This window comes from Pezoporus wallicus, unplaced genomic scaffold, assembly GCF_028554395.1.
Source record: "Pezoporus wallicus isolate ANWC-B61680 ecotype Strahan unplaced genomic scaffold, APGP_CSIRO_Pwel_v1 contig_10810, whole genome shotgun sequence".
Classification (NCBI taxonomy): domain Eukaryota; kingdom Metazoa; phylum Chordata; class Aves; order Psittaciformes; family Psittacidae; genus Pezoporus; species Pezoporus wallicus.
The window spans coordinates 560,390-583,989 of record NW_026642731.1 but is presented as its reverse complement, the minus strand read 5'-3'; the positions used below and the strand labels follow the sequence as shown (position 1 = coordinate 583,989).

At 38.7% G+C, this 23,600-nt stretch overlaps 1 protein-coding gene across 6 annotated transcripts in view; it reads left to right on the top strand.

The window, feature by feature from the left end:
* The first annotated feature begins 5,484 nt into the window (after nt 1-5,484).
* The window catches only part of NCOA3 (nuclear receptor coactivator 3), an 82,270-nt gene continuing 64,154 nt past the window's right edge, over nt 5,485-23,600 (top strand). For 5 of the 6 annotated variants that reach the window (XM_057432145.1, XM_057432148.1, XM_057432147.1 and 2 more), the window contains exons 1-2: nt 5,485-5,635; nt 23,168-23,207. The gene's annotated coding sequence lies outside the window, so the exon portion shown is untranslated. Of the gene's footprint in view, nt 5,636-5,701; nt 6,294-23,167; nt 23,208-23,600 lie in introns of those variants that run through there. The other variant, XM_057432144.1, reaches the window with a different exon arrangement.

Here is a 23,600-nt window from a genome sequence, read left to right as displayed (position 1 = left end):
GACAACCTGTTCCATTGCCTTACCACCCTCACAGTAAAGAACTTCTTCCTTATATGTAACCTGAACTTTCGCTGTTTAAGTTTAAGCCCATCACCCCTTCTCCTATTGCTACTGTCCCTGATGAAGAGTCGCCCTCCAGCATCCTTGTAGGCCCCCTTCAGATACTGGAAGGCTGCTATGAGGTCTCCACATTAGCTTCTCTTCTCCAGGCTGAACAGCCCAAATATTCTCAGTCTGTATTCATATGGGAGATGCTCCAGCCCCTCATCATCATCGTGGCCCTCCTCTGGATTTGCTCCAACAGCTCCATGTCCCTCTTATGTTGAGGACATCAGAACTGCACACAGTACTCAAGTGGAGTCTCACAAAAGTTTTATGTCGATGATGGTATTAATTTGCTTCTTATGTGAACACTTTGTCTGGATAAGATTTTAATATTAATATGATCATATTATAAAAAGATTAATGGTATTTTTCTAAGTAACCCATAGATCTCAGGCTGGTATCTCAATGTTGGATAAGTTTAATTGAATTCACTTTCTTGCTTGCCATAACTTTTCTCTGGTCAAATAGGTTGTAGGAATATTACACCAATTCACATAAGCCTATAAACTTCTCACATGGAACTGGAATACACTTGCACTTACTTTTTATCAACTTACATAATAATGAATGCCTTGTTAGATAGAAGTATAATCTTTTGTGCAGTTTGGGTGAAATTTGCTTAGCCTTCAAGTATTTCTCAGCATGCTGCACACAAGACACTTTTCTTTGATGTGTACTGCACCTATGAGCTTACAGTCCCTGTAGATTTCAATTTGTGCACATATATGTCTACAAGCTTTTAAAAGTGAATCCACATAGTGGTTTAGGTGCCAGTATCCAATTCTAGGCATGTAAAATAGTCAAGTTTGAACTCTAGAGATCTTTTTCTTTCAGTATTATCAGAAAATACTTTCCTAATATTGCCACTTCAATAAACTGATTACACTGTTAAATAGTCTTATAGCATAACATGCATAATAGCATGATGGCTATTTGAAAGACACTTGAGGGTTTTTTGGTTGTTTGGTTTTTTTTTTTAGGGAGAGTTTATTTAAATTCTAATTTTATAAATACAAAAACAACGCAAGTATATGGATAGCTACTATTGTGTTCCATGCACATGTACTTGATGTAAGAATTTTCTTACAACATGACAGTTGGGTTTTTTTCTTAAATTGAAAATCACTGTCTCTATATAATATATTTGGATACATACTTACAGTAACACCAAGTGCATGAAATTAATTCTATGCTTCTTATTATGAAGATGTTTAAGGAAAATGTAACAAAAAGTCTGGTTTTAATTTATTTAAACCAATGTTCTTGCAAATCTCACAGGGTAATTACTTTACAGATATAAAGATGAGTTTACAAGGAAAAATGAGCAGGTTGGTGTAAAAACTAATTAATTAACAAAAAACCCACAAATGTATATGCTTTTGGAAGTAAACCGAATTTGGACATTGATTCTTAAGTTTCTGTTTTTCATTGGCTTGCTATTAGAGTGTGAAATCTGAAATGCCAAGTGGTGGTTAAATGAGATGATGAAGACAATTTGGTTTTCTTTTAATGTCATATTTTTTTCTTTCTGGCTGAGTGGGAATGAGAAGTCAGACAAGTAGAACTTGGGTGAAAATGAGTACTTGCTCAGAGGTATTTTAAGAAACTTTAAAATTTACAAGACTAAGGTGATTCTGAGCTTATCTCTGCAATTACTTTTTAAAATCCATTTACACTGTTTAAATTAACATTTGTTGGTTTGTTCCTTGGTTAGGAAGAAAGCCTGCCACAGTCGGAGATTGTTCCACATGTTAAACACCATTTTATAGGGAAGGTATGAGACAGAGGTCATCAGCTAGGAATTCCCAAGTGCTTGGCAACTTCTTTGAACTGCAGCTTTTGGAAGCATTGCTAATAATGTATAATGTCTTCGAAATTAGTTTTCTTTAACCAAATACTTTAACCAGTCCCAAACCCTCATGTCACAGCAAGATCTGAGGTCAATCCAGGCATCTTGTTACGAAATCAAACAACAAAAAAAGGCACAGTAGATTTCTCATACATAGGTGCTTAGCCAAAGAAATGCTAATTAAAGCCAAACCTAAGCCAGGGGTAATGAGAGTATTGCAAAGTCATGTTTATGCCACAGAGGGTCTTCAGAACTCTTACAAACACAGAGCCTAAGTGCCATGGGAGAAACAGGTCAGAAAGCCGCACTTGACCTCTAGGTTAGATACTGCAGCGTGGTAGGGTTGTGTTTAGTGAGGTTTGTTTTGTGGATTTTTTTGTTGTGTTGTTGGGATTTTTAAAGTTATTATTTGTTTAAATATTGCTTTGTCAGTGTTTTCCAAACTAAGCTGATTGTGTTTCTTACCTCTTTCAATATAAGGAATGTCACATACAGTAACAGTCTCATTGAACGCTTCTTCCTGTTTCAGTTTTCAAGCCTTTGCTGAAGCTGCATAAAATCTGTCAGCACAGATGTTGAGGCGTGTTCCCTAATGATGTAATATTTTAATGAATGATCCTATTAAGCTCTTTTAATAGTTAAGGGTTTAATTTCTGTAAATCAACTGTATGTTGTATCTTGTCACAATCTAATTTTAACCTGAACTCATATGCCAGAGGTCTTTGCAACGAGGCATGTGCACATCAAAATATAGAATATTACTAAGCATCTGCTTTGTTGAGAAACCAAAATTAGGTCCTTTTACTTTTAACCTTCCTTTCCTCCTACTGGGTATATAAGAGTTGTTTTATCTCCTAAATATTATTTTAGAGATAGAAGGAAGGGCATCTTTTAGGGAGTGCAGAACAGCTTGTTACAGATCTACAGGAATAAACAAGTTGTCTTGGTTTTAAAAGCACAGTAACAAGAAACCTTCTTTAGCTGGTACGTTTTACATTCTCTTCTTACTGAGGTTTTGATTTGGCCACAAGAAACGGAATAGAGTCGAGGTTGTAGGGTGGCAGAGCAATGTGGACGGTAGTGTTGCTCTTGCCTGCTCCTGTTCAAGTCCACCGAAAACTGAAATCATTCAGGGTAGGTTCTAAGAACGCAGGATGTTGTCTGGGAGCTGGAGCTTCCAGCAAGTTCTGAAAAATGCCAGAATTTCTAAATGCTCAGGCTTGTTGAATGCGAAGTAACTCTAAATATTAATTAGTTTCACCATTTTGTTGATAGATGAATTGGGATAGAGAAGGCAATGTTTTATCTGCATTTGTTTCTTAATGTTAAAATGGGCTGCTGCATCTACTTAACTGAAAGCATGTATGTACTGCCTTTCTTAATCCATCTCAGTGTTGACTTCTACCACAAAAAAATGTCTAGCAGTTACAGAAATGGGTGGAAAACCACTGATGTTGTGAACTGTGAAATTTTAGATGCTTAGCTTTAAACCTCAGTAGCTGGAACTGAGTTTATGAATTTACTGGCCATGGGCACATTTCACACATTTAAAATAAGAGATGCTCATGTGAGTGAGAACACTTCTTGTAGTAGAATAGATGGTGGAAAATGGTGACTGTCTGTGTTATTGTCACAATAAAACTGAATGACAGCATCTGAAAGGTGAGCTGTGGGTTACGTTTCCATACATCTGGGCTTCCACTGTCTTTTTTTTTGACTGAGAAAATGTTGGAATCAGATTGGATTTAATTGGTATGTCTCACAAATTCAGCTTATGGTCAAGAATGTCTCATGTACATCTTTGACCAAATTTTTAATACATGTGCGCTTTTAAAGCCTGCTTTAAATGAATATGCACCAGCAGGTGGAGCAAATAGACACAACTGTTAAACACTACAGTTCTACAGCTACATTTACTATTATTTGTGGGTTAATTTTTGTCAAGCATCACATATCAATGAAAAGTGAAAGCACTTTATGTAATGAAGGATATAGTGATTAAATCAGAACTAATTTTGAAGTTACCTATTTATAATCACTAGAACAGGAACTAAAGGTTAAAAAGGGGTGAATAGATGCTCAGTATTTGTTCTCTATTGACACTAGAAGTTCTGTATTAGTCTTGAGTCTAAGGTATGCGATGTAAGTGTAATTTAAGGATTTTGTGGCCTAAATGGAAGAAATATGGATAATACGCAGTTTGCCAAAAGGAAAGAAAACTCCACTGTAACTAATCTCCAGGGTTGCTGCTGCTCCTCATGAACCTCTTCCTCCCTGCATGCTTCCTTTGTTTCTGCCCTCATAAATGCTCTAATTCATAATAGAAGAAGAGAACAATCTGCAAAAAACCAACCACCTGGAATGGAGGAAGTGGAACCATTAAACAGCAGATCGCATGCTGTGAGGAACAGGCCATCACACCTGTTAAGGTACTCTGACAACATGAACCCTTTTTCTGCTGTGGTAACGTGAGGAATCTGTCTCTACTAGCTGGCTAAATCTGAGTTTGTAAGTACGGACACTTTTAATCAGTGAGTTCTTGTGCAGCGTAACTGCAAGGTAAATAATGTGGAACTTGGTTGTTTTTTTTCCCCAGAACTTGACATATGTTAATTATCTCTGGATTTTATGGTTTGTAATGTTCACTTCAGAGATAGCTGGAGACTCATATTGTGCCAGTAACTTGCTCATGAGTGCCCAGCACTAGTTTGACATATCTTTTTATTTGGGAATTGCTGGAAGGTCTACTTAATGGCTCTACTTGTCTGTCCATCTAGAATGAGCTCTGTACGAATATCTTGGCAGGACTTCAGTCCATGCACTTTCATTATTTCACACATTTAAAGTAAGAAAAGCATTTTTATAAGGCTGCTTTATGACTCACACAACCTGAAGTATGCTGTGGTCTCCACCCAGCCTTAGTCTGCAAAGTTTTAAATAGTAGTTTTAGAAGTGTTTATGAAAATAGTATTTCTGCAAGCAACCGGTGGCATGGGCAGGTTCCATATTGCAAGTCTGCAGCCCTTCATGTCCTCGCTTTCACAGACAGCAAGTGAACCATTCTTACATGTTCATTTGAAAACCCACACCTGAGGTAGAGAGTAACAGAAGCTGTTTATGTGCTTTTAAACTTTTATTGTAACCCGTTTGCATTTTGTTAAACATTCTCTTTACTAGACTAGGTTTTTTCTTCATTGAAAGGGAAAGAAGTGGCGCTTGGTGAAGCTGTGGCTTTCACCTCTAAGTTGTGGTGGAGTGCAGCGCAGGGCTGATACTCTATTGCACTTTAATCCTTCATGCACGTAAACCGCTACTTACCGAGCATCAAGCACGGCCGGCGGCTGCCTTGCTTGCCGGGTGGGGACCGTACCGGCGGGCGGCAGCAACGGTACGGGCGGACACGCTCCTGCCCATCCCCGCCGGCTCCCGCCACCGGGCCGGGCGGGGCCGCGCCGCTGCCGCGGGGACCAGTGGGAGCGGTGGCGCTGGGCACTACAGGTCCCGAGATGCCCCGCGCGGAGCCGCACTACAGGTCCCAGAGTGCTTCGCGCCGCCCGGCGGCCGCTCTCGGGCAGGCTGGTTCCTATTTAAATCCAGGCAGCGAGGAAAATGGCGGCGTGAGGTTGAGCGCGGGGGAGACGGGGAGAAGGAGACGTAGCTGAGCTTTGGCTCCTTTCCCAGGTGAGTGGGGTTTGGAGGGAGGGAGTAACGAGTGGAGGGAGGAGAGTTGTAGCTCTTGTTCCCCTGCTCCCAGCGCTGGGGTGGGACTGAGATACTGGAGGGAGGTGTGCCCCTTGCCGGGGAAGGGAGCAGCTTGGGGCTGGCCCTGAGGGGCGGCTCTCCTCGCCCTCTCGTCCCCCTCCCCACTATGGATGTGTCTCCCTGAGGGGAGGAGGGAGAGGATTGCAGACGGGTTGTGTGTATTGAGTACTCGCAGGGCTGGGGATGAGGGGATTCCCAGAGCAGTGTGTAAATGCCTTTACCTCTTTCTAACCATTGCAACTTTAGCGCTGAGTGTAGTTAGAAAGGGATTCCTGAGGCATCGGCGGGAGACGGGTGTGTTAAGCTGAAGGCTTCTCGCATCGCTGTGTGATGCGTATCTCGGTAGGGTGAGTTTGGGTGGAGGTTCCTCCCGGAGCAGTGAGAGACTTGGGGTCGCTATGGATTTGTGTTCGGAGCCGTCTGACCCTCGCCTGCGCACCCGGAGCAGAGCGGGTGGGTGCGGGAAATACCTGGACTAGAATGGCCCAGTCTGCCATTCATCTGGGTTTATCTGATAGCGAGGCGGTTCCAAACACCCTGCTATCTGCATTTTCCTCCTGATCATCCTGTAGCCTCGGTAAGTTTCAGAGGTGACTTCTCTTGTCTCTGGTAATAACGAAAGGGATAAGGAATGCTGCAAATAAAAGGTTGATTTCCATGTGTCTTACCCATTTCTGCCTTGCAACTGCAATGAAATTCCGCTTTTGAGGGCTGGAGATGAGACTTAAAAAAAATTATTTATTTATTCCTCCCTCCCGCCCCCTGAGGTCGCATACCTCCGGAGGTGATAGCGATTCTGGGGTAAAACCGTGCTGAATATGGTTGGGGATGCTGTCTGAGGTTGACATAATTCCCAGAGTCCTCTTTGTTTGGTTCTAAAGTTGGTTCTGTTTGTCGTTTCTGCTCCTACTCTTTAGCACAGTGAGGTTTTCTTTTAAAAGAGAAGCTTCCCACTTTGCCAGCTCATCCGGTGAACACAGTTTTAAACCAGTCTCTGGTTCAGGCAGTGTCGCCTTCCTCTTTAACCTGTTAAGGAAAAAAACAAAAAACCAACAAAACAAACCAAAAAAGAATGATTCTGCCTTTAAATCTCTTAAAGTTAACAGAAAATTTTATGTTGGATTCTTTCTGGAATAACAAGGGAAAACAAGCAAATCTAGAAGTGTGAGAGGCAGTAATGTGTAGCTATACAGTATCTCTTATGCAGTTAAAACAGACACTTAAAGTAAGCTTAAGGTTCTGTCATCACTATTGTAAAAATAAATATTTTCTCGTGAAATGTTTCTGGCTTATAATGAGCCGCTACGCATGAGACACAGATGTGTATGTTCTAATTATAAATACAGCATAGCTTCAAAATAGTATCTGGGTGAAAGCCCCAGCATAAGAGCTTGGGTTTAGAGGAAGCAGGCAAAACAGTGGGTTGGGGTTTTCTTGTGGGTATTTTTTGTTTTGTTTTTTAGTGTGTGTGTTCTGGATTATTTTTATTTGTGCTTGAACTAGACTGCATGAAAGCATACAGTAATTTAATTACTGTTTGCAGTTGTAATGAGCTGTTTGACTTGTTCAGAATTTGTCAACTCTTTTACTTTCTTATTTATTTACTTTATTTTTAATTAATACCAGTGGATTTGTTGCTGTGATCTGAAGACAGAGACTGGGAGAGTGAGGGGTAAAAGAAGTGAAGGCAGGCAGAATAAACCCAGTATTCAGCCTTGCTGAAGTCCCTTTCCTCATGACAGCATGCTGTTTTCAGGCTGCTTTTATTTTGCATATAAGTTGTGTGAGATTTGGGTTTGCTTTGGCTAATTTTTTTTTTTTTTCTTTTAATTCTTCATTTGAAACCCGTGTTCATCCTGGCTTTGGGTTTAATAACTTGGAAGTTTGCATTGTCTGCTTATCAGTTTTCTGCATGGTATCACTGAGGCTAATGTATAGTTGAGACAAAAAGCAGAGTAGGAAGGAGAAGGAAATCTCCTTTACAATAGAACATTATCTTTTGATCTTGAGCTGGTTTTTTCATTAATAATGGACAAGAAATCACAGTCAAAATCTTCAAGATGAATTTCTGTGTTACAGTTGCATAGAAAAGGGTGTTCAGTCTTTTATTCTTTTAAGAACCCTGAGAATGAAGGGGTGTCTTCGTTCTATTTGTCTGTGAAATCAAGCCATTGGTAGCATGTAAAATGATATTGGACACTACAGTCTGACACTGGAGGTTGCTTCAACTCCTGCATTTAAATGAGCCTCCCTTGAAGAGGTGATCTTGAATGACTCTGTGATACAGGATATTCTGCATTATGTTCATGGACGGTTTTTGATCATGAGTATTTAGAAATGTCTTAAATATTCTTCTGACTTGTTTGTGTACTAAAAAATTGAGATGGGGGAGGAGAGGGATAGTATTCTTTATGCCAGGGGTATGAGAGTGGTGAGGAATATCTAAACCTGAATGCTGGGGCAGCATGCCTGTGTGCTTTTTTTCTCTGGCTAGATCTATTGATGTTTCTAAATGCAGTGTATTAGGGAAGAGGCAATTGTGAAAGAATTTAACTACTACAGATGTAAATCTGCTGTGGAATTTATTTCCATTCTGATTTTATATGCTGCATTTAGTTAAGAGAAGGTACATAAAATCCTTTTTTATGCCATATAAATGAGTACTTAAGATGGGCCCTATTACTTTAATAATACTTTTAGGTTAATTGGCAGGTTTTATTTTTAGCTGACAATTATCAATAAGCTGATTTTCTTTGAACTGGAACAAAATTACCTTGCCTCCAATGTCAGTCTCATGAGGGGATTTTAGCCTTCCATGTGCAGTGTGTGGCATTATTGTTGGTGAGGTTTTATGCTTTTAGGTGTGGACACACATTTTTCTTATGTTATCTACAGCCAGTCCTATTTCTGACATTGTACAGAGGTAAGAAAAAAGCAGTTGCTTAAGACAGTATGCTATTTAAACAAGAGGGAGAAGAGATCATGGGGGCCACCATTGGTTTTACTGCTCATCTTGCTTATACCCTGTAAAATCAGGCTTGTTACTGCTGATGATAAGCTTAGGATATGGTGTAAGTTGCTTACTTCTGAGTTTATGACTGCTTTTGCAATATACTAGGAAAGTGAATGTGATAAGGTCAGCTCTACAGGTATTGATCTACCTTTAGGTAGTCCCTGACTTCATGTGCTCTGTTTGTGTGCAGAGGCTTTTTGTTTGTTTTTTTGTGGTTGTTTTTTTTTCTTTTTTCTGATTTTGGTTCTGTCCCCACCCCCACTTTGTCACCACCACTGTTAAATGTGAGCCTGTTCAGGTCAAGTGTAGTTAGACTGTTTGTCCAGCCTTTTTTGTTGGGTTATGGATCACTGCCCTATGGGGAATACTATTTGAAAGGCTTTCATACTATCAGGTTAAGTTGTTTTTTGAAGATTACACACATGGGTACTGATAGGACTTGAAGGCTAAAGCCATCTGTATTTTACAGTGTTTTCAGACTTCTGGAACAATCCATCCATAAAAGTTCTCTAGAAAATGCTGTAATTGTTAGTTCAGGACAAGCAACTCTTCGTCAAAATTATTACACATGTGGCTAAACTGCGGAGCTGTTTTGTCCTGATTCATCAGGTGCACCTGAAAATGGGGGAGGAGGGAGAAGGCGGCTGCAAACAATACAAGTGTTATAGCTATAATGACTAGCACCTGCATTAGCCTTAACTGACCATGACACTCTGACAAAGCCAGAACCCTTTACTGTTTCCACACTCGATCCATGTCAAGGTGTCTTAGAGCTGTGGGATGTGATAATCTAGTACCACCAGGTATATTCAGGTCTTCTAGAGGCATGTTTTCAAGGTAAGTTTGTTTGTGTAGTTTCACAGAACATTCTGTGTGTGGCTTCTGAGTTATGAAGATACTTCTATTTTGCCTTCCTCCCCCTCCTGTTCTCTGCTGCATGGGAGTGAGCAAACGAGTTGTCTGCCTTTTCAAAGGCAACACTGAAACAGGTTACCTGGCTAAAAATGTTACCAATATAGTAGGTTTCTCTTGGGTGTTTCAGTTGTAGCCTGTTTTTTATTTTGTTTTCCCTTGGCAGTGGTAGGAAGGGGACTGAGTGGAATAGGGCAGAAAGAAAAGGCAGAAGACTCTCTGGGATTTGCTTTGCCTAGAACCTGCACAGGGCTACACATGTGCTTTTTCTTGTGAGCTTTAAGCAGGGTGGAATGGAACGAGATACCCTGTCTTTGTGACTTCAGTAGCTCTGTCTGGGCAAACGCAACTGGTAAAAATGAAATTTTCTGGAGTACTTTATTGTTAGGCATGCAAACATGTTTTTGAATAGCACTACAGATATCAAAGAACTAAGAATGGACTGTGTTTCCTTCAACAAATGTGGTTCTTAAATTATTTCTAATGGAAGTCCTCCCCAATGTCATCTTCAACCTAAGTTTTACTATAGTTAGAAACACCTACAGAAGAGTGGTTAGTGAAAAGGGAAAGGCTGTATCATAACTGTAAATCAGTGGTTTCAGGTAGTGTATTAAAATACAAACTATGCTGTCCCCTCTAGGCTTTCACACTATAAAGCCATGAGACATCTGAGGAAGAGTTGTGGAGGTTTAAAACACGCACACGCAATTCTTGATTCTCTTGAAACCAGTATGGAGGTTTTAAACTCTTGTTTTTCTAGAAACTTGAACTTTCATAACTGTTGTGACAAACTTAAGAATTAGTGTGTGTATATACATATATTTTTAAATCTATAACTTGCTGATCATGTTCCCAGTCTACCAGATGGTGCAGTATTGAAATCTGTTAGTAATGGGCTACATAGTAAAATCAAGCAGACTGTTTCTTATTGCATGCTTTTTGGAACTGCACAGGGTGAGTAGGTAAATATATCTGCTTGTTCCACAAACGCAGCATAAAACTGGCTCATTAGCACCAGCCACTGCAAAGCTACCATTGTAGCTCTCTTATGCACTGCTTTGGAGACATGTCTTCCTATTAAAGGCTTAAAAGAACAAGAGCATAATCTTGGGGAAAAAAATGTGAGAAATAGTTGAAGCGTTTCTGGTGTTTCACTATGCCAAGAGTGACTAAGCAATGGAAGCCTCCGGCAGTGATGCACTTTTATTTTTTTTTCATTTTGCTCATCTGATAGCCTCTGAATTTTTGTTTTGCTAAGTCTTAAGCAGGTCTGTTACTGCTCTAAGCTCTGGCTAGAGCACTAAATATGAACTGTTGAAGCATAATAAGACTAAGCCGCTATATTTACCTTACATTGGCAAATGGGTAGTAAGTTCTAAGGGTGCTAATTTACTCTACTTTCTAAGTAAATGAGTGAAGTGTAACTTTAAGAATCTTTTGAGGATAAAACCTCTGGTATAAAGATGGGCTGCTTTCTTGATTTGCATAACAGTTCACTTTTTAGACTTCTTATTATTCTTTGTTAACACTTAAATTATTGCTGTAGGTCTAATAAGAACCTTGCAAAACCTTCATGGGTTTAATGTTTTGTGGCTACCTTCCATTGGTGAGCTGAGTCATTTACATATAGGTAAATGGGGTGAAGTTAAATCCAACTTCTAGTGCTGATTCAGCATTAAAAGTTTGGTTACGAAATTGCTTAACCTGCTTGCTCAAAGTACATCAAACAGCTTTTGGTTAACTCTTACATGAATGATCCTGGATATCATAAATGTCTTTCAAATGCTTTCGTAGTTAGCATGAATTGGAAGAAAATAGTCTTTCGGGAAGTCTCTAATAAAATGCAGTTAGAACTTGTTAAACTGCACACCTAAGAATATAACAGTTTGGTTTTGTTGCTCTACACACATTTTCTGTAGGATTATCATATTTCTACTAACAGAATGCCCTGCCTCACTGAAACATTCCAAAGTGATAGAACAGGGAATGGAGCAGGGAATGGGTTGGGTGGTATTTGTTAACAGTGGAAGGGTTAAGCAGAAGGCAGAAGTGATTTACCTTCCAAGTTGAAACACATGTTCTCTATGCCAATCAAGAGAACAGTTTTGTGTTCTTTTTGCACCAGTTTGAGAAGTAAAACCTAATGCCTCACTGATCATCCTAAAGTGTGTTTTATCACCGTAACCTTTCTGGGTTTGTTCAGTACTCAAGTTGTGTTTTCATTACCTACTATGGAGGCTGGTGAGAAAAAGGGAAACTCCTGTACTCTGCTTTCTTGCTACGATATGTGTGTATGTGAGTAGCAGCTAAAGTAGTCAACTTGAACTAACTTTTCCCAAAACTTTTTGGACAGCTGTTGAGGGTGTGCTATGTGAGCACACAGTTAGTATGTGGAAGCACTATGTTGTTTCTTGAAAGCTTATTGAAGAAGTAGTAAAGGTTCAAAAGCAATTTCTTCCTCTTATTCACACTTTAAAATGGTTATCCATTCTTGGCAGCTTGTGCATGTTAAGGAGATTTAAACAAACATTTAAACAAAACAAATTTAAAACAGAAATTTGCAACTTTTTTGCTATTGACTTGGACAGACTTTTCAGAGCTCTTCCCGTATAATGACTCCCTCCCATAAAGGCTGGGCTAAAGAGGTTAGACAGAATTAGGGAGTTATGGCTTGTATTGCACTTCCTTTTGTACTCTTTCCATCTTTGCTGCTGCAGTGAACTAAGGCACGCACAGCAGTGCCTTTTGTTGCAGTGTTCCTTGTTTTTATCTTCTGTGGAAGTCTTCTTGATGTTCAGGGTGGAGATTTCTGGCTCAGTGGACAGACCACAGCATATAGGACCACACTTGGGGTAATGCTGTTAGATGTGCATGGATTTTTAATCCTTTTAACCAGTACTTATAAAAAAACACTTGCTTGGCTCACAGTTATCAAGTACTGTAAGAGAGAATCCTTATGTCTTAACGACTTAAGAAGGAAGTATAAAAATATTTGGTTTAGACTTCTCATTTGAGCATAATTTTGTAGCAGCCTTTTAAATGAGAAAATCTGAAAGAACAAATGGATTCAAGACACTTTAAAGGTACCTTACTTGGTTACATACTAGTTCAGTGCCATGCTCTGGTGTGTGCATTGGTCTTGCTTTGTAAATAACTTATGTTTCCTTATTGGCAAGTTCTGGTTTTCCATTAAAATCTCTGAATGGGAAATAGTATTTTTAGGCATTAATTGATAGAATCCCTCTTTAATCAGTATTTAAAGAAACTTTCTAGTAGCAGATGGCTCTAAAGGCAACAAAAGCAAGAGTAGTTCATCTGCAAATTGTTCTCTTGGTTAAAATGGAACAAAAGCAGGATCTTTCTGAACCTACAATGTCCATTTGATCCCCCCTAAAAAGGAAGACAGTTCTTCTGCTCTGTGCACAGAAAACTGAAAAAAAGAAAGCAAAAAGGTTGTAAGACTTGCAGAGGTGTGAGGTACGAGAACAAGTGCTGGCCAACTTTCCAGACTTATATTAGCTGTGTTAGATATCATAAGAAGGTAGTAGGGGTTGCAAATGAAATCCAGGGAGATGTAAAATGAGTGGAGATTTGAGGAAATTGAAGGAGAGACATCACTTGATAGAGCTGAGATAGCTTGCATTGTCACCCACTGTATTTCCTGTTTAAATGTACAGATACCAGGTAGCTTTATCCTGAACTGCTTCATCTTCTTTTGCCCATCTGTCTGTAGGTGGACCTCAAATGACCTTTACCCAGAGATTAATATGTAGTGGGATAATATTTCAGATTGGTCAAGCAATGCTTTTGGTGTCTGGTTACAGTTTTTTTTTCCTTCCCCTCATTTTAGCACTACTTCGTATTGATGAAACTTTTGCTTAAACTAAAGATTCCATCCCGGCAGGAGTGTTAAGGTGGCTTTAGCTGTACATTTGAGAAATCTTTTTAAAAATTTTTAAAGCAGTGGAAATTTCCAGGCTTTACAATTGATGGGAAAAAAAAAAATTAAAAAAATTGAAGTTCTGGTCTAGTAACTGCTTTGCAAGAAGAGAGAAATATGAAAAGGAACCGCAGACGTTCTGGATGTCAGCCTGTGAAATTTTCCACTATTCCTTTTAATAACATGCAGGCATGCTTATATTACTGGAATTCCAGTTAGAAGCCTCATTTTGACTGAAACTTCAAGCTACTTGGTAAGCAAATGCTCCCTGCAAATGAATTGTCAAGGAAAACAGTTCTCACTTGTAAGAATTTGCATAAACCACTCCCATGCTGTATTTCAGCTATTGGTTGTATTAATCTTGCCTTCAGTTTCTTGTTTTACTGTTTATGTTAACTGTAGCTGTTAGTACATGGTCACTGCTACACTATCAGGTGACAATCCATCTTTTGCTGCCACCAATAGTGATTCTAGGCTAACATCTCCAGTAAGTGCTGTATGTTGTTAAACTAGAAATGTTAATTGTTGTATTTTTGTACTAAAGGAAGACATTAGGAAACATGTTCTAATAGTCCTTTGTAAAAGTTAACTTTAAAACATTTAATGGTGATCTATAAAAGGATTGTACCTTCAGATACATTGTTGAAAATCAAAGTGAAAGGATCTACAGGTTCAACCTCATTTGTCTACCTTGAAGCTCTGTTTAAGTTGTTCTTGTTTACCAAAAGGCTCCCTGACCTTTCTCCAAGATCCAAAGCACTCCTTATGTTGAATGTGCCTTGTCTTTCTGTCAGTACCGATATTTATTGTTGACTAATGTTCTTTTAGGTTAGGGCCTAAAAAACCCTTTATAATGGGTTTAGTTTCGGTTTGGTGTTTTTGTTTGGTGGGGTATTTTTTGCTTAAATGCTGGAGTTGCAGCCGAGGCTGCATATTGTGCAAAAAGCAAGCAACATCCCAACAAACTAACTTCTTTCCAGTATTAATTGAAAATATAACCTCGGAACCCTTCAAACATATCCCTGTGGACTGCTGTCTTTCCAAGGTGGTGTGGTATACTTCCATTGCTCTCAAGCCAAGTCAGGCTTGTTGTGCTGTCTTTCTGTTACCTCTCCTTGCTTTGGGACTGAGGCTTTTGCAGTCAGCAGAGGTTTAACTCAGAATTGTCCATTCCCTCCTGCCCATCAACAACAACAAAAATGAACCCCAAACCCAAACAAACCCACCAAACAGCTACTGGCTGCCAGCTTACCCCTAGTTGCACAAACACCAGTACTAGTGCAAGGGCCTGGTGAGGTGTGACTAGAACAGACACAGTTGTACTCAAATGTAAACTGGATGGAGTTCCTGTAACTGTTCCTGAAACAAATGTGTTATAAAGGAGAGACTCGGCTGGTACTGGGTGTAGGAGAAACTAAGCACCTGTACAGCTAGGCCAAAATAAACAACTATGTGCAGAGCTGAAGACAAATTATTGTACTCTGATAAAAGTATGCTTACTGTAGGAAGCTATTGCTAAATAGAAACATATTTAATGTTTATATGAATACTTGTTCTAAAGGAACCTGTCAGTGCCTGTACACAAACTGATAGGACACAGGTCAGTTTAGAATATTGCCATCTTACCTGCAGCCTCATACAAGTGGTGGAAGTGGGAAGAGTTGCACATATCAGTAATGGACAGAATCATCAATCTCAAATAATGCCTTTTTCAGTCAAGGTGGCAGTGTTTCCAGACCTTCAAAAGCAGCACAGCTGAATTCTTGATTGCTAATTGCACTGTAATGCACAGTTGCCAAAAATAATTTTTTAGTGGTTTTTTGGATTTAGGGCCCTGTTCAATGTCTGCTTAGTATTGTCTGAGCTACTTTCCTGTTTTCTGTATACCTTTAGGTTACAGTTATGGATGCAGGAGCTCCTTGCCCAGGTTTCAGGGCAGGTACTTGACTGACTAAATTAACTGTGGACCAGATTCTTAAGATTGGAGTGTCCAAAAGCCTAACTTCCCTTCCCTAACTTCCCTTCCCTTCTAATTCTAAGAATTAACTCTTAGCTGACAGAGATTCCATTCCTATGGAATTTCAATAAATGCTTTCTCTTATGAGAGGGGCAAACCCATGAAGTTAGCTGACTTCATCAGAGGTGGAGCAGTAGTAACTTGTTTCTAATTACAGTGCACAAATGTTTTACCTATAATAGAATCTTTTGAGCATCAACAAACTATGAAACTGATGTGATTGGCTTTTTCTGCTGGTTTGAGTTTAAGAAAAAGATGGGTCTTCAAACTGCAGTTTAGTTTTAAAGCAAGCTTTAATGTCTGACTGGTAGTTGTTACAATGAACTGTCTTAATCTGTTCATTAATCCTTTGAATTGAAGTGGTTCTACTGAACGTTTCTGTTAACTACAACTCTTTCTATCTAGATGTTTCCTTTTTGACAGTTCTGTAATGATTCACATTTCCATTCCTCTTTCAGAGTTCACAAGACCCAGTAGCATGCTATGTAGAGAAAAAGTTTTGGGGCAACACTATTCCTTAGTGCCAAGTTGGTTTGAAAGTTTATTGAGGGTGATGAGGTTGCACAGGTGAGACTTATAATATTCTGTCATGAAAAAATAATCCATTGTGCTTGCATTTGGCTGTAGGTTTGACACAGCATGGCTCCACAAAGTTTATTTGTATTAGAGAACCTGAGAAAAGACAAACTTTCTTTCTTAGTTATGTGCTTTTGCAATGTTTTTCTTCATTCCTGGACCAAGGTCTCCTCTCTGGATTAACTCAGTAGCTTTAACTTTCAGTAGAGCATTATTTTAGCATACTTTATTTAGCTCTTGTACTGTGTGGACTTGTGTAGCCTTCCTCACTTGTATTTATACAGCGTAACCGGTGTCTGCCACAGCACAAGAGGGTTTGGAAATTCTTTTTTAAATTTATTTTATTTTAGAATAATCTAGTAACTTCCTCCTTAAATATCGAGATGCTAATACAGGGTAGATGTACTTATTATGGATCTGTTGCACCAGATTGGTGGTGTCAGCTGAGGATGTACCACATTTGTGGTGGTGTTACTATGGCAACTGCCTTCTAAGAGCTGTCTCAAGGTCACTCATCAGTTGTAGCCTGGAGTGCTTGCTGCTTAAGCAAAATATCTACACCAAACAATTCAGGAAATGATCATTCTGCTTTGAGAAAGCAACAATAGGGATGCAAAACAGTATTTTATTTTGGGGTTGAAGGAAAGGATTCTCTTTAATTACTCTATGTATTTATTCATCAGATACTTGAAGACTCTTAGAATCCTGGAGGGGTGTATTTTACTTGAAATGCAAATCGTAAGTATTCTAGTATCAATGATGTGCAAATTTTCTTATTTAAAAGGAAAGCAAAACAAAAAATAGAACCTCTACAAGCTGAAGAACTTAAATCAGAATTGATGCCCAAGCCTGAAGCTTATGGTGCAAAAATGACTGTCTGCACTGGTGAAAATTCAAGCACGATGCTTCTCAACTTATGTTGAGAATTCGGATTTATACTTAAGTGTTTCTTTTATGAGACATCCAGGTGCATTCTTACATCTAAATCCTTGTGGACATAGTTAGAGAATGTCTGATACACTTGCTAGCATTTTCAGTCTAACACACAGTGATTCAGAGAGAAGGCTAGAGAAGGGGTTGATCATGAAGTTGATCTTACGTCTGAGGTTAGAAGAGATTTTCTGCATGCATAAAATTGAATCCACTAGAGTAAAACCTGGTTAGAATGACAAAGTGCTGTTTCCTTGGTTTGGATAGTTACCTGACTAGTAAAAGGCTACCATGGTTTTATGTGGCTCTTTATTTGTTTGGGTTTTTTTTTTCCTTTTTGGATTTAAACTTTTCTTCTTCTTGCATCATTTCTTGGACTAAAATGGTAGTATGAGAGCAACAGAAGCAGCCATTAGATTCAGCAGTTGATATTACGGCTGACTACATTTCAAACCTCTTTCAAAAAGCTGTAAGCTCTTGTTTTAAGAACTTAATGTATTCAGGCAGCAATTTAATCCTTTCTCTTGCTTTTTAGGCTGAACAGACAGTTCTTGTAGCTTCTTCTCAAAAACATGTATGAGCTTGTCTCCCCCACACACCTGTTTTTAACTTCTGATTAGTTTGTAGGTTTGGGGAATGTTGGTATTTTCCAAGTGTGTGATTTTATATCTAATACTAAGAAATATTTACAGAGAATAATTTCTGTTAACATCTCTGGAGCTGTGGGCCAGACTTCCCATGGCATGATCTAGGTTTGATGCCACTCTCTAGAACTGGATTTGGAGATGTCTGTTTTGAAGTAAACATTACCAAGACTGAAGTCTCGTCTGTGAAAATTGGGATTGAACCAAGTAGGTTCAATGGTAGTTGTCCACAGAAGCCAAGGAGCTCCATCTTTGGAGTATATCTCGCACTGCACAGAAATGGTAGGTGAGCTGAGACTTCTATTTCTAGAATAACAAGGTATACACATACTTAAGGAGGGAAGGAAAATAGAATAGCTAAGGATATTGGGTTAGTAATCCAGTCTATTTCCCCTTCAGTAAAACAAGCCTAAACCCTAGTAAGAGGATGGAAAAGAGTTGTGCATTCAAATAGTTGGTAAGAGGGAGTTAAGGAAAATCTCTGTGTTATTAAGGTTGGTTTTTAAGGCAGTCCTGTTAAGTGTCTGTATCATTTTCTTCAAAGTAAGCAGTCTGTTCAAATTTTACCACACATTGTAGCATTACAGTAAATGCTAGTGTATCCATTGCTATAGTGTGAAGCCAGAAGAAAAGAATAATTTTCACCAGTGACCCAGAACAGAGGTCTCTGGGGTAATTCCACATGATACGAAGTAGTGGCATATACAAGCACTTTGTTTGCAAAATAACCAGTCTTACACAGGCCACAAACAAATTGCAGGTGGGGTGGTATGAGAGTTTGAGCCCCGCAGGGCTGGTATTTCCATCACCGACTACTACAGGGACTTGCTTGGTACAGGCATATCTCCCCAGAGCTGTCTGTGCAATCCCCTACCTGCGCTACCACGGCAGGGCTTTGCACTGGGCTGTGTGCTGTCCTGACCTTCAGGAGACGTTTATCCAGATTGTAAACTAAATTCTTGCTGACTGCAACACCTTGTCTACACTGCTGGTAAAAGGTAACTTCAAAGCTACCTAAGGCTTATTCATGCAAATTGTATTAAAAGAAACCATTGTGGACCAGATATAATTATCTGTTTAAGAGAAAAATCAGGTTTGTTTTTCACTTTATGTGCACTCAAGAGGGTTTTCCAAAAGTGAGCAGGCTAGATTTGTGGGTCAGCCTTACACCTGAGCTTCTCATGGTGTTTTACAGTGTCCTGTTCCTATTTAAGAGCTGTCCAAGAGCTCATGAGAGAAACAGTCTCATCTTCCACAGCTGTTAGAGATTGCTTGAGGATGCAGCTGGTTGATAGCTTCTAACAAAACCAGGTGAGTTAAGATCCTAGACAAGGGTGGTATTTTATTCCAAGTATATTTACTGGCTATCACCAAAATAGACCCAAGCTTAGCTACACTAATGGCCTCAGCCACTTCAGAAGCATTTTTCTTTGCAGTAGTAAGGTTGTTTCAACTTTCTTATGTAATATTTTGAACAAAAGGTTAGGTACTTTCCTATAGTCATACTCACTTGTCTGAAAGTTTCTTCTATTATGGATCCTTGCTATTTAGTAATTCCAAACCAGTCTAGACTTGCTTTTTCTGGAATAATAAAAAAACTTGCAAATCTTCCAGGCTTTTCATCCACCCCAGAGAAAGTTAGCAAGGCACTTCAGGTCTTAATGTATTGTTATTGTTAAAAAACGACAAAAAAATCCCACCCTGCCAACAGAAATAACTGCATGAAATAGAATGTTTGTCTTCTAGAGTTACATATGCTCCATAGCATCAACAGTGGAAAAAGATTAGTAACAGCCCTGGAGAGACTTAGCTGTATCAGTTGAAACAAAGATACAGCTAGGGCTATTGGTGAGTGTAAAACCAAAACAAAGCCCCACCCACAAAACACCACAAAAGAATACAGCTGAAAAGTGGCATGTTCTAGCTTGCCTGGTATATTAAGGTAGCATTTTTAGCATTTCATGCTAAATTAAAGGCCTTGCCTCCAAAGTGGGGATTTTGGAAACTGCTCTGACTTTGTATGCTGTGCATGGGGTAGTCCTCATGCATTTCAGTGTTCTGTTCAAGAGCCTAAGGAGGCATGAAGCAGTTGCCTAAGTTTTTTGTACAAGATTGGCCACCATCCGTCAGTTGAGAGCTGGTATTTCATAGTTGGAGGAACTTGCAGTGAAATTTTTTACATAAAACAATATTGTAAACATGTTTTGCAGAGCAGATGAAGTGCTTTAATATTAAAACTTTTCTTAACTCTTTTATGAGAGCATACACCTAGTAGACTTGACCAAAAGGGCTAGGTTAAAAACAAAAACAAAACCCCAAACAAAAAGTACCACTGGCACTTTTTTGGAAGCAAGTCTAGAGCAAGCCTAAGGTGTAAAGTTCTTTACGTGCATTGGTAATCGACTTAGAGGTTTTTTTTTTTTTCCTTGGCACATATCTTAGCAGTTCTTTCCTCATTCTAAGTGCAAGAATTTCTTGACAAAGTGTGCTAGAATGTGGAGTTATCTTGAATCTGTTTCACTCCATGCACTCAAGGCTTGCAGTCCTAGATCCTATCTCTGTCTAAAAGCTAGAGAAACAGAAGGACAAAGCACAGATCAAGAGTCAGATAAAACAAAGAATACTTAAGTGCTTTAATAACTTTTAGATAAGCAGAAAATACAGCTTCTAGAATTAGATCCTTTGGTTGTTTTCCATTCGGGATAATTTGTTTATCTTGGTTTTGGTGCCATGTATCCAGATGTGACTAAACTGTCTCCAGGCAGAGTTCACCACAACATTCCTCTATTGCTCTAGCTCCAAAGATATTACTGTCATCTTGGAAATATTAAGTTCTGTATTAGCTACAATTTACCATGACATAGCAGAGAAGTTACTGATGTCAGAATTGGCAGAAGTTAGTTTAATCCTCTTGGAGAAATTAAGTTACTGCTTCCATGGAGTAAAATAACATGGAGATGGCTGCTAATTCACTGTTTAGCTAGCATTTGTCTGAAAGATTTCAGTGTCATATCATATGCATATGAAAGTACCATGGTCTCTGCTACTGCTAACTCTGTCTCTTGGAAAAACAGGTAGTTCTTAATGCCCTAGACTTCTTGAAAGAGTTCTGGCCTCCAAACAAGGTTATCTGTCATGTGACACAGGTGCTCACACATACAGGAGCGCTCAAAACCAGTTTGTTATCTCTTAAAGAGAAGCAGATGGTCATGCCTCTTCCCTCTTTGTTAGCATCCTTGAAATGCAGAAGTCTTGGGCTTGTTTTCAAAGGCATTGTCTTTCAGTTCACTATTATGTAAACTCTCAGCTTTTTCCCAGTAAGTCAGTCAGGAGATTCAGGTTTGATTTGGTCTTGTGAAATGCTTTCAAAAGTATCTTCAGCAGGTCTTACAGCAGTGTTCTGAATTTCACTATTTAAAGGGTAGGTTAAGGAATTCTTCCATTAGTGTCAAACTATATGGATGTGAAGACTACTCTAGTGTGTGAATTGGAGCAAAATGGGTTCCAGAACTTGTTTGGTTTGCTGTGTGGGGTTTTGGTGTGTTTTGGGGTGCTTTTTCTTGTGTGTGTTTGGTTTTGTGGTTTTGGTTTTTTGGGTTTATTTTTTTTGGTGTGCTTTTTGCTTTTTAATTTTGGAATTAAACATATGAAGCACACATTTATCATAAAATAAAAATAACAAGCATCAATTGCTACATTCTATTTGTAAGCCTTGATTTGGCATATTCTGACAATGGAGGATTATATTAGGTGTCCAGGCCTAAGTAACTGTTTGTTGTGCTAAAATTTATATTTAAAAACATAAATTTCTACATCTAACTTCCTAGCTGCTCCAATCGTTTCTCCAATATTAAGTTACTGCTAATGAGAAGGGACTTGACTAAAGTTAAAAATAGAGTACATTGAACTTAACATGAACCTTAATATCTTTTCCAGCTTTTACAAAGATTGTATTGTGAATTGTGTATTGTTCACTTAGTTTCTCACTGATTAAAAGTATTGAAATAAACTGTGTATTGTGAAATCAGGTTGCTGTCCTTGCTTTGTTTACATTGTGCATATCTTATCTAAATGTCTTTTTACAAATTTGATGCAAAGTTCAAGATTGGAAATGGGATTTGTAAGTCTTAATAGGACTGTTTTTCTAAAGGCAAAATATATTGCTGAAGACATAAGACGACTGAAATGCGTTTATTGTCAGAGCATAAAACAAACTCATTTCATTTACTTGGGATTTGGATGCAGCCAATGTGGCAGATCAGATATTTTTCTATATGCAGTTTGTTACTAGAGCCTCACAGAAGTTTCCAGTGCTCTTTGAGCCTGGTTTTACATAGGTCTTTGTTTTTTTTCTGCTTACTGTAAATTAATTTTTTTACTTAACTGATAAGTTTGTTACTTAATTTGTAGACATAAAACTGATCTTGACTAAAATAATTCTGTAAAGCTTCTTGCCTGAAGATTTGGTAAACTCTAGAAGAAAACCTCTCTGATTTTTCCTGTTCTGGGAGGAGGTCCTAATAGTGGCTAGCTTACCTCTGCTCTTTTATTCTTGTCCTCTTAGAATGCAGATTTGGTAAGTACAGGTAATAATTACAGTCACTGAGTGGTCACTGAAGAAGAAACAATGGTGATTTAAGGGAGCTTTCTCTTCTGGGTGAGTGACTGTGTATCCCATCGCTTGGTTCAGGAGACTTCTTATTAGAGAGATGCTCGTGTCTTTATGCCTGCTGATGTAATGAAGGGAAAAGCAGGCTTGCTACAACATATAGTTTTGGGGTTTTTTTCCTAATTTTCTTCCACTCAAAAAAAAGAAAGTAAGCAATAAACCCTTCTGAACTAATTGTTCTGTTAAAATGACAAACCAGTGCAAGGTAGTATTGAAGAAGTGTGGTATGAGTTATCAGTAAAGAATAGAGAATTCTGTGGCATTATACAGTTATGCCTTCCTCTTGAATGTAAGTACTTGTGGTTTATGCAGTATCAAAAAAGTACAGTGGACTTTATCTTTCTCTGTATTGTTTTTTAAGATCAAAGCCAGCACTTATCTGCCTTTTTTTTTTTTTTTTAAATTTGGCTTGAGAGAGCAAGGCGGATCTATACAAAATAACCACAAGTGTCATGGAAAATCAACAGGAAGAAAGTGTTTTCCTCTTCAGTTATTTCATTTATTCTCTTCCTCCTCCTTATTATCAGATGGCAGTTAAAAATAAAAACCTGATACTTTTGCATAGTGTAGAGCTGAACCACAGAACTGACTGGCACAGAATATTTTAGCTGTATGAATTTTCAGGGGTTCAAAAAGAAATGTATATTGCAGAGAAATCTAGCTGCTTGGAAACTCAGTCCTTTTGAACCAGGAATGTGAAGTTTGAGACTATGGTGAAACACACTCATCCTTACCTTTTTTTTTTTCTAGGGATTCCTACTGGCCTCTGTTGGAGAGAACACTGTACTAGGTAAGTCTGCTGTTAGACTGAAATGTCCAGGACTGCTTTGATTTATAAGAATTGATCCAGAGAAAAAATTGATATTTAAAGGGTTAGGAAAAGGGAGAAAATTTCAGTCTCCTTAGAAATATAGAGGTATTTTATGTTCTGTATTAATATTGTATATAGTTTGCTCTCCTCCACCTCCCTTAAACTTGAGGAAATGCATGGTATGACCTGGCCCTCAGTACATATGACTGGATATAGTGCAAATAAGCTTTTGGGGGATTCTTGTGCCAGTGAAGGATGTTGCTCTTAAAAGTTGTGGGATGCAGTGGTAGCATCCTTGTGCGTGTACATCTGCCTTTAGTTTTTAATTCTCTGTATCACTGATACTATGGATTTCTTCTTTCTGAGGTAACT